The following is an 8699-nucleotide window of genomic DNA, read 5'->3' on the forward strand; positions in this document are numbered from 1 at the left end:
GTGACCATAAAGTAAACATTTTCGTTCATATCTTTTCTATTTCAGTGGATTTTGTTTTGCCGTGGATGAGGTAACTAGTTCCATTTGCTTGTTAAGATAGTGTGTGTCCTGTCTTCAAGAACAATGGTTTTTGGTCTGATTTAAAATAAACACTCTAGGGAAGTCCTAGATCTTGAAAAGACAATCTTAACTCTGATGAATATTACTGAGTTTGCGATTGAGATTATATTACTGCTTCTAGATGATGCCCTATAGTACCACCAAGTTTATAATACCTGGATCAATGGGGTGTGCTCTACCATGCAGCCCTTAAGGCGGGATTGGTGGCCTATTTCCTTTACCATGTGTCAGTATGGCTTCCACACAATACAGCAGCAGCATCCACGTGGGCTCTTGTTCTGAAGACCAAGGTCCGATGGTCATGAGAGATCCGTCAGAGTTGGTCTGCACTGCTGTCAGCAGTGTCTCCTTTGCCAACCTGCCTTCCTGGCTTCCTTCTTGCCTTGCTGCATGGCCTTACTTGTGTCCCTTCCGATCACAGTGTTTCTTCCCTCCCCTTTAGGTAACTCATGTTCATGTTGGTATCATACCCCAAGAAGAACGTCCTTGTGGCCTCGAGTGCCTCACAGAACTTGGCGATTGAAAGTTGTCCATGACTGTGTGGTTATGCTTTTTCCTATACTGAAGACAAATGGTATGAGAGGTTTGTGCCCCACTGTGCCTCTAGGGCCTCTTTGTTCTTTGTCCGGTACAGAAAAGCAGCTCAACATATGTATGTGTAGATTGGATAACTGGATGAGTCCCTGAATGCATAATGGAATGAAGAATGAACGAATGAGAGCCGTGCACTGGACTAATCGAATTAATTTGCATTTGATTTCTTTAGAGACTTCTGCCAAACTTTAAAATGATAGGACAGCAAGTACATATGCAAATAAAATCAAGCACACTGATGAGGAGAAAAGGCTGGACAGACAGACAGACAGAGGCAGGTAAGACAGGAAGAAAGATGAATATCCTCTATTTCCCCTGTAGGTAAACAGATCCTAGATTTTAATTACATTCCTCCTTAGCAAGGCTAGATGGAGAATGAATTTGAATCACATGAGGCTAGGATGCCCCCTTGTGGTATATTTTCATAGTTATCATTTTTCAACCTGCCCTTAACTTTTCCCCCTGAAAGCATTCTCTCTGGTAAATGTTGCATGCAGTTATCTAAAGAGTTAGCTGGAAAACGGTCATTTCTTTATTTTTTCATCTTACTTGAATATTAAACCAATTCCAAAAAAATTCAGACATTATGTTCAGATCATCAGATGACAATGAGCCTGAAAAGCCTTCTCCATTCTTCCCAAACAGGTCAACCCGTCTTCCTTACTCCTGTAAGTGTCCTGTTTTATTAATAGTGTTACATCGACTGATATACCAATAAATTACATTTATTATTTAAAGACATAATCTAAAATGTGATCATACTCAATTTGACTTATTTTTTTGGTTAATTTTTTCCCCCCTGTGGCAGATCTGATTTAAGGGAAGAAAGGGAAATGGGTACCTGGAGGAGGGGAAAGGCAGACAGAACATGAGGAGGGCAGAGACAGCAGGAATGGAGGACAAAAAGAGAGAGAGTCTGACCAGGAACATGAGGAGAGAGAGAGGGAGAGGGGGAGGGGGATATTCAAGTGAAGGGGAGAGGGAGAGAGAGAAAAGGATAGGAAAGGGAGAGAGGGGGAAAGAGGAGAATGGGGAAAGAAAGGAGGGAGGGAGGGAGACAGAGAAACAAAGAGAGTAAACAGAGGAAAGAAGAAGACAGTAGAGAGGAAGAGTGACGAAAGGAGAGGGGGCTGGGGTAGCGAGAAGTCCTCTCATAAGCTGCCTTACTTGGCTTGAGCCTGGGAGGCAATGGTAGCAGATGATGCCAAGTTATTGCTAGGCTGCTGTTGGGAGGTGCCCACCAGAATTGTCTGTAAGCCAGCAATAGCTATTTAAGTCAATACAATATTAACAGATATAAAACATTTTAGGTGAGCAAGCATTATGCTAAAGAATTGAAAATACTTCTATTTTCATGTGAAAAGTTGTCCACGTTTTCACAATATTTAGCAACCCACTCAAGTTTTAATGTATAATTTGAAGAAAGAATGTGCAAAGCCATGTATTTCCTCTGTGCTTCAGGAAGCACGGTATTACAGAGCAATAGTGATAGCTGTATGGTATTGGTACAGAAATAAGCGGGTAGATTAGTGGAAGAGAATTGAAGACCCAGAAATTAACCCACACACCTATGGTCACTTGATCTTTGGCAAAGGAGTTAAAATCATTCAATGGAAAAAAGACAGCATTTTGAACAAATGGTCCTGGTTCAACTGGAGGTCAGCATGTAGAAGAATGCAAATCAATCCATTCGTATCTCCCTGTACAAAGCTTAAGTCCAAGTGGATCATGGACCTCCACATCAAACCAAATACACTCAAACTAATAGAAGAAAAAGTGGGGAAGAGTCTCAAGCACATGGGCACTGGGGAAATTTTCCTGAACAAAACAGCATTGGCGTATGCTCTAAGATCAAGAATCAACAAATGGGATCTCATAAAACCACAAATCTTCTATAAGGCAAAGGACACTGTCATTAGGGCAAAACAGCAACCAAAGATTGGGAAAAGATTTTTACTAATCCTACATCCTATTAGAGAGCTAATATCCAAAATATACAAAGAACTCAAGAAGTTAGACTCCAGAGAGTCAAATAGCCCTATTAAAAAATGGGGTACAGAGCTAAACAAAGAATTCTCAGCTAAGGAATATAGAGTACTGAGAAGTGCCTAAAGAAATGCTCATCATCCTTAGTCATCAGGAAAATGCAAATCAAAACAACCCTGAGATTCCACCTCACACCAGTCACAACGGCTAAGATCAAAAACTCAGGTGACAGCAGATGCTGGTGAGGTGTGGAGAAAGAGGAACACTCCTCCATTGTTGGTGGGATTGCAGACTGGTACAACCATTCTGGAAATCAGTCTGGAGGTTCCTCAGAAAATTGGACATTGCACTACCTGAGGACCCAGCTATACCTCTCTTGGGTATACACCCAAAGATGCCCCAACATACTACAAAGACATATGGTCCTCTATGTTCCTTGCAGCCTTATTTATAATAGCCAGAGGATGGAAAGAACCCAGATGTCCTTCAACAGAGGAGTGAATTCAGAAAACGTGGTACGTCCACACAATGGAGTACTACTCAGCTATCAAAAACAGTGACTTCACAAAATTCATAGGCAAATGGATGGAACTAGAAAATATCATCCTGAGTGAGGTAATCCAATCTCAAAAAAAAACACACATGGTATACACTCACTGATAAATGGATATTAGCCCCAAAGTTTGAATTATCCAAGATACAATCCACAGACCACATGAAGCTCAAGACAAAGGAAGAGCAAAGTGCAGATGATTCACTCCTTCTTAAAAGGAGGAACAAAAATATTCAGAGGAGTGGATATGGAGGCAAAGTTTGAAGCAGATGCTAAGGAACGGCCATTCAGAGCCTTCCCCACATGTGGTCCAAAACTAGAAAAGATTGATGAAGCTAAAAAGTGCATGCTGACAGGAACCTGATATAGCTGTCTCCTGAGAGGCACAGCCAGAGTATGTCAAATAGAGGCAAATGCTAGCAGCAAACCACTGAACTGAGAACGGGACCCCCATTGGAAGAATTAGAGAAAGGTTTGAAAAAGCTGAAGGGGCTTGCTACCCCATAAGAACAACAATGCCAACCAACCAGAGGTCCCAGGGGCCAAACCATTACCCAAAGACTGACCCATGGCTCCAGCTACATATGTAGCAGAGAATGGCCTTGTGGGGCACCAATGGAAGGAGAAGCCCTTGGTCCTGCCAAGGTTAGACCCCCAGTGTATGGGAATGTCAGGGGAGTGGGAAGGGGGTGGATGGGGAGGGGAACACCCTTATAGAAGAAGGTTGGGGTATGTGACAGGGGTCTTATGTCCGGGAAAGTGGGAAAGGGAATAACATTTGAAATATAAAGTAAAAAATATCCAATAAAAAAAAAAGAAATGGTAATATCACTTAGGAACAATACAATTTGTTCACTAAAAATGTTAAGTAAATCATTTTAAAACAGACAATAAATATGACACTAACCAAGCGAACAAAGCCCTCTTATAAGAATTACGTGAACAGGTAGCTATGCTGTCAATCACAGTTGCCCCGCCTCTGTTCTCCGGTCTCTCCTGACTCATTTCAGACTGTCCACATTGTCCTGCAGCTGAAGCCAAACCAGCAAGCCTAACTCTTGTGGCTGCTTTTTATCTCTCAGCAAACGTTTTCTCTCTCCAGGCTTTAGGTCTCACCTCAGCTCCAATTACCTCTGAGTGTGTCAAATTGTCAAGCTATGCAGCAGACATTGTCACTTGGATGATCATGGCACACCGAATTTGGGCCCATCACACTTGGCACAAATGTAAATACAATATGCCTCCTTCTCTGGCCTTAACCATTTTCTCCTCTGACTCTCAATGTACCTATATCACACCAATAACTGTCATGGGCTGTTTTGTTAATGGATGGATGGATGGATGGATGGATGGATGGATGGATGGATGGATGCATAGATGGATGGATGGATGGATGGATGGATGGATGGATGGATGGATGGATGCATAGATGGATGGATGGATGGATGGATGGATGGATGGATGGATGGATGGATGGATGGATGCATAGATGGATGGATGGATGGATGGATGGATGGATGGATGGATGGATGGATGATGAACAGACTAGTGTACACTCCGAAGTCTTTGTGGAAACCATAAGCATCTCCACAGTACAGAAAGTGATGTAGAAGCTCCGAAGCATTCCCCAGACAACACAGTAAGGATGATGTCAATACTCTTGCATCTCAACGAGGATATTTTCTCTACAATTTCAAAGCTCTGTTGCTTTTCCATAGTTTTTCATCCTCTACACTAAGTTGATGGACAAGTTCTTACTTCTTCCTCATATTAGACCTTAGCCCTTGAAGAGTCGGGCACCCATTAAAATGATTGGCTAATGCTAGGAGCCAAACCATGAACTTAACTTCTACTTTCCTCCTCATTGGTAGTTGTTAGGGAGTGACTGGGAAACTAATGCTAGGTGTAGGCTTATTGGGGAGTGGACTGGAAACTAGTGCAGGCTTGCTGGTTAACTCAAGTGTAGGTCAGGTTCTCTACGATGGAGCCTGAACCCAAGATGGAGTTGATCTGGTCTCTCACACCTTCATCATCTCCTCAGCTTCTCATCAAGACTCTGCTTCCTCCACCGCTTGCTACTTCTCTCTTTTTTTGTTCTTTAATCTTTATTTTTATCTTTTATGTATGACTGTTTTGTCTGCATGTGTGTCTAATTACCTCATATATGCTGGGCCCTCCTGGAGTCCAGAAGAGGATATTGGATCTCCTATGATTGGAGATACAGGGGATTGTAAGCCATCAGATAGTTCTGGGAAGATCAACCTGTATTCTTCACCAATGAGCCAGTACCCACCACTCTCTCTTAAGTCTTTTAATCTCTCTGACATCACAGTTGCTACTACCTTTATTAGTTATGCTGTTCTTATCATTTGCTTAGTGTACTCTCCTGAGTTTATTCCTTGGTCATCTGTCTATTTGCAAATTCCCCTTTTCAGAGATTCCAAATCTTCCCAGGCTTGTAAGCACAGGACTCCTCACTTGAGACCTTTGTCTTTAACTTAACAATTCCAATCATTGTTTACTGTGCTGGCTCTGAGGGATGAAGCTGGACTTACCATCTCTGCCTGCTGTCCTTCTGCATCCCAGCATCCTCTGTGTGATTCCGTTCACTTTACTAATCATACAGGTCATGGATCATGAGATCTGTGATGGTGATGATTCTTCTACACTCCAGACCCTGTAGCTTCAAGGCCTCTTGAATGCTGAGTTCTTTCGAATTCCATCTGCAATGTTTAAGAAGGCCACCAAGTCACCGATCATCTGGCTGCCCGTCCCTATCTGAACTCAACCTGCATTGAGTCCCAGCATGTGTCTTTCATCACAGCAGAGCTGCTGTAGTTGTCTTTATGGCAGATGCCCGCTGTGGTCACTGTGACAGTTAATTTTACATATCAACTTCATGGGAATAAGCATTCAATAAATGCCAAGGATAAAGCGCACTATTGCCCCCCTCTGTTTGCTGGAGGCATATGAGAAGGTGTTCCGAGAGAGATAACCTACTGAGTCTATGGGCTAGCTAAGGAAGACTGTGGAGTCCTCCAATCACTGAGGTCCTGGAGGAGTAAATAAAGGCCAACCTTCCCTCTGTATGTCCACGAGATGAGACACTCTGCTTTTCCTGCAACTGAACAGTAGAATTAAGACTCTTGCGGTTGAGATTTCAACTTTTATATCATGCTCCCAAGTCTTCAGCCATGGCCTACCATACTACCAGCTTCCGTGGCTTCAAGGCTTTCAGAGTTGGACTGCTGTCCCAGGCTCTTCAGTTTCTAAATGGCCCACTCTGGTACTTTTTAGCCTTCGTAATCACAAAGTCAGTCCCCACAGTGAATCTCTTTTCTTCTATATGTCTACCTTCCCAGCTACCTATCTGAGATGATTAATTTAGATTGTCAATATAATTGGTATAAGAAATGCCTAAGTTAGAAAAACAGAGATCTGATCATGTGGCTTTGGGCTAATCAATGGAGTAATCCCTTAATGGATTCCTAAAATGATGGAATAACCATGACTTGGGGACATCAGTCCATTGGGATGTGTTCTTAGAGGGCTGCTTCACTGCTTCCAGGTTGCCATGGTGGAACTACCACTCTACCATACCGTCCCAGCCAGACTGGCTGATACCTCTAAAAACACGAGCCAAAATAAATAATTTCCCTTTTTAAGTTCTCTTGGATATTTTTGTTACAGTAACAAGAAAGCTAATTAACACAGTGCTATTTATCTATCATCTATCATATCTATCTATAAATCTATTATCTATCATCTGTCTGTCTATTATCCATGATCTATCTATAATATAGCTAGCTATAATCTATTATCTATCTATCATCTATATCTGTTTATCAGTCTATCATCTATCTGGCTCTCTGGAGAACCCTAAAAAATATAACCATGCAGGACCCCCTTACATAAAATGTGCAGCCTTAGGCAATGTAGATGTCACCAGCCTTTCTGTTCACCTTGGAAACCAGCGTTCAAGTTCCAGTTAGAGCTGGGGCCCTCTTATTTGCTTTACCACATGACCACAGGTCTTTGAAGAACCTGATACATGACAATCAGTATGGCACATACACTTCCGCCTTAACTGCATGGTGAAGAGAAATTCTCTGAAAACAAAAAGCAAGAGCACATTTTTTTCTGAACCTCAAAGCACTTATGCCAGTGAGCTTGATGTGAGCAAACACTCAATGCTTTCCTCCTCAGACCAGCTACAGGGAAGGCAAGACAGGTCATTTGTCTAGTTTGAGTCTTTTATTTTTAATGCCAAAGTGAGCAGAAAGTGTGTGTGTGCGGGGGGAGGCGGGGAGCGGAACACTGACATCCCCCCCCCTAAAAAAAAACCCAGCAAAGGTTGACCCAGAATAACATTTTAGGATTAAGAAAGTGGAGAAGATAACCAAGCAAGTGAAAGGGAATTACATTTGAAATGTAAATTTAAAAATATCCAAAACAGAAAAAAAAAGTGGAGATGAGTGTAAGACCATTTGTATTCTCTTTGAGCCTACACAATTTCTTTCTGAGATGTCCTACAGCTCCAATTTGCCCCAAGTTATGAAAGTTCCCATTTGAATCCTGAAGTACAAGTTGCAGGAGAAGATATGCAATGGGTAGACTGGGGACTACCACTCTGAATGTAAGAAATTTACCACATTTGTATGACTTTCTTAGGAAAAAAAAAACTTAAGTAAAAAAATAAAATTATTACATAATACATATATACATATTCTGTTCTAAACTAAATGCTGGGCATCGTGGCACATAACTTTAATCCCAGTACTTGGGAGGCAGAAGCAGATTGATCTCTATGAGTTCAAGGCCAGCCTGGTGTATACATAGTGCTACTTAGTAGTTCTATGACTACTTAGTGAGATGCTGCCTAGCAAACAAACAAGCAAGCAAGCAAGTTTAAAAAACTAAGAGAAAGAACCCAAGCAGATAATTCCCCATTTACATTTATCAGAAAGATTATTTTTTAATTTATTAAAGAGAGCAAGATAGGAACAATCTTCCTAAAATGATATTCTGCTTTTATCAATAAGTCAAACGCTCAAGAGTAAATAAAAGCTTTCTTAAAATCCCTGCTTATATACACATCCAAGTTATTATCAAAGGCTCGAAATTGCAGTCTTAGAAACGGATGAACCAATGTGTAAGAATTATATATTTCAAGTACTTTATCATTAAGTACCCTTAATACTTGTTTAATCGTCAATAATAACTAAATAGACATAGCACGTTTTGAAATATGGCTACAAAAAGATTCGTAAAACAAATAGAAATTTTGTTGTTGACAATGAAGAAGCAATAAGAAACGAATTACAGTAAAAATTCTTCACTTACATAGTGAAAGAAATCGTTTGAAAAACAGTACTTCCCTGACCGGGAATCGAACCCGGGCCGCGGCGGTGAGAGCGCCGAATCCTAACCACTAGACCACCAGGGA

At 41.4% G+C, this 8699-nt stretch overlaps 1 non-coding gene across 1 annotated transcript; it reads right to left on the reverse strand.

The window, feature by feature from the left end:
- Positions 1-8627: 8627 nt before the first annotated feature.
- On the reverse strand, positions 8628-8699 carry Trnae-cuc1 (transfer RNA glutamic acid (anticodon CUC) 1). Its single transcript has one exon. It is a non-coding gene; the product is annotated as a tRNA-Glu (tRNA).

Source organism: Rattus norvegicus, chromosome 1 (genome assembly GCF_021556685.1).
Source record: "Rattus norvegicus strain SHRSP/BbbUtx chromosome 1, alternate assembly SHRSP_T2T, whole genome shotgun sequence".
NCBI lineage: Eukaryota > Metazoa > Chordata > Mammalia > Rodentia > Muridae > Rattus > Rattus norvegicus.